This window comes from Belonocnema kinseyi, chromosome 1 (assembly GCF_010883055.1).
Source record: "Belonocnema kinseyi isolate 2016_QV_RU_SX_M_011 chromosome 1, B_treatae_v1, whole genome shotgun sequence".
Classification (NCBI taxonomy): domain Eukaryota; kingdom Metazoa; phylum Arthropoda; class Insecta; order Hymenoptera; family Cynipidae; genus Belonocnema; species Belonocnema kinseyi.
This window is the reverse complement of record NC_046657.1, coordinates 9,276,207-9,279,519: the sequence shown is the minus strand read 5'-3', so window position 1 is coordinate 9,279,519 and position 3,313 is coordinate 9,276,207.

Below are 3,313 nucleotides of genomic sequence, written 5' to 3'. Positions count from 1 at the left end.
TGGCGACAAATAGTTAATAAAAAGAGTGTTAGTAGATTGAATGACGCCTGAAACAAAAGACCTTGGCCACTAATGGACCCAAGTGGGGAACCTTACGTAACGACTTCGTGAGGTTCTCCGCTTGGGGTGATTTCTAGAGAGATTGATCAGCAACCTGGGTCGGAGCAGTGTTGTGGAACGAACGTGTTATTCATTTAAATAGCACGAGAATTCTGGATCAATCTGAAAAATCTCTATCCCTTCCACACACTACTCCTTTTTTAGGTAGTGTGTAGTTTAAAGAAACGTTTCTTTTAAAACCCCCTTCAACATCAGTTGCTTCTCTCTTCTTAATGGCTTTCTGAAGGATATGTGCATCAAAATACAGTCAGCGTTCACCAAAACTTTTGTGCCAGAAATCATCAAAGATTCTTTGTCTATTTTCGGGTCTAAATTATGCTGTATATTTATTTAGGCAGCTCTCTTGGCATGGAGGTAATAGCTTATATTTAGAAAAATAATTATCTTCTTTGCTTCGAGAGCGCGTTCGCTTTTTAGACGTGGTTGGTTTCTTACCAATAATGTTTGGATCGATATTTTCGTCATTGCAATTCTGAGATTCGTGCAAGTCAGATTTTTTTAAGTCAAATTTGTTTCTAGTCTGAGCAGGTCGCTACGGATGAGTCGCTATCTGAAGTTACCTTTCCATCCTCTCCAGTGTTGAAAACCACCACATTTGCATCAAAATCTTGAAATTCGTATGCCGAGTTATCGATAGGGATCATAATGGGTTCTCCTATAGTTCCATCGAGTAATAATGTGTTTCTTTCAAATTCGAAAGACACAGGAGGTTGAAGCATTTCAGGAAATCGAAGAGAACTGCTTGTTTGTTCTGAATCCGTCTCCTTTTCATTTAAATCCATCTAATCAAGAAAGAAAAATGTCTAAAAATTTCTCGTTTATAAAAGAAGTTAAAAAGTTACTACTCGCATATTACGAATTTTTTCGATGAAAGGTTCTCTATTATTAATCGCAATAATTTTAATACTTCATCCAGTTTTCAGTAGGGGCATAAAATGCATTATTTTTGTGACAGGGGTATCTTACCGCACTTTTGTCAATTTTGACTGGATTTCAAATTTTTCGGAATAAGTTATGCCATAAAGACTGAATCGTACACATCATTCAAGTTTTTTTGAACATCCATTATAGCATTTAAAATAATTAAACAATTATCCTGCTTTAACGATATTTCAAACATACATCGAATCCACATCTTTGTCAACACCTACAATTTAGGATATTTATTTTTATTTTCATTAAATTTTAATTACAAATTTATAGTATAGCCTTGTTCAGTAACGTTAATCAATGAAGAAAAATCCAAGATTTTCCAGGAGGAGAAAAACATTTCCAAAAATAAAATTTTCGATTTGGATACAAAATGAACGTATACTTTTCAGATAAATCAGTACTGAATTTAATCTTGTTAAGTTTGATGAGAAAATGTTATTAGGTTCCCAGAAAATTGAGGCATACGGTTTCTTTCTCTCTACTCGCACTTTTTCTGGAGTTTTATCTATGGTTAAAAATAAAATTTGCAACTTAAAAAATATTTATGAAGTTGATTTATACTATTTGTAGTTATTGATTTGCAAATACACGTTTTCGACTTAAATACGATGTGTATCAATACAATTCATGTAAAAAATCCAACTAATTTAAATTTAAAATGATTGATTTTTTTATTGAAAATTTTACTTATTCACGGGAAAAAATAGTCAATGAATATTTCCTTAACTGTACTGGACTTTTGGATAGGACAAAAGTTTAAAAATATTTTAGGGACTTTTTTAAAAATTTGAAATACTTTTCTGGGAAGAATTCTATAAAATATCAGACATTTTCTTTGACTCTCAGTCTCGCTGTCAGTACGGTTGAGAATTAAGGAAAATTCCTGACAATTACTACATAATTTGAAAAACGATAATGAAATATTTAAAAACTTTCGCCCTATTCAAAAGTCGAGTACAGTCAAGGAAATTTTAATTGACTAATTTTTTTAGTGTTCATTTTCAGTTAAGAATCCATCTGATTTGCTCAAAAATTATATTTCTAAATTCAAAAATTTAATTATCATTTTTAATATTCTACTATTTGGTTAAAACTGGACTTGATTATTTAAGATTCATATTTTCGTTTTGAGAATTGGACTGTTTTATAGAAAATTTGCCCCTCATTTGTTCAAAATTAATTTCTTTTTTGTGAAAATATAAACGTTCGGTTGAAAATTAATATTTCTGGTTAAAAATGTATCTCAGTTGAAGATTAATCATGTAATTTGAAAATTCATCACTTTAATTAGAAATATAACTATTTTGCTAAAAATTTATTTTTTTAACTGCAAATTTAACTATTCTACTTTTGGATCCTAGTTTATATTCTTTAGTTGAAAATATAACTATTTGATTGAAATCTAATATTTTTAGTTGATATTTCAACGAAAAATGTACAAATAATATGTTGTGTTGAAAAATCGTCTTTTTTAGTTGTAAATTTAACTATTTGGTTCAAAATTTATTTTTTCTTAGTTGAAAATTCACCTCTTGTGTTAAAAATTTATTCTTCATATTTAAAAATCGTGTTTTTTTGGAAGAAAAATCATTTAAAATGTCAAAAATAGATTTGTTAATGGGGTTATAGTCACAAACGTTTTCTTAAGAAAATCACACGATTCATAAGCATTGTATTAAAAAATATACTTACAGTGATATTAAGTATTGGTGATATAGACGCTATAATATAAAAAACTATAAACCCTATTTTATGCACAATCGCAAAGCGAATCGTGTCTCCGCGTGTTTCATTTGAGATTCTGAACAGCCTCACGAATCAAAAATAAACTGCTTCGCTTGTTTTCGTCCTTCGTACCCACGTGACCGAAAGACACTAAAAACCTAGCAAGTCCAGCTTCAAACCTAGTAAGTCCTAAAAAATATTTTACTTACAGCGAAAAGTCTAGTAAGGTTGCGTTTCAAACTCAAAACCTAGTAAGTGCAACAGACTTACTAGGTTATGATTGACTTGCTGGGGTTTTCCATGGAATATAATTTCAAATCATCTCTTACTAGGTTTCGTTGAATTAAAAATTATAAATATATGATTATCAGGGAATTATTTCCTAAATGTAATCATATGAAAATAATGAAGAAGATGTGATGAATCCAATGAGCATTATACGAGGGTAGTTCAATAAGTCCTTAGAATGAAGTATAAAAACAATTTTTTTTGGGTAATTTTTTTTTATTTTTCAACATAATCTCCTTGGAGCTCT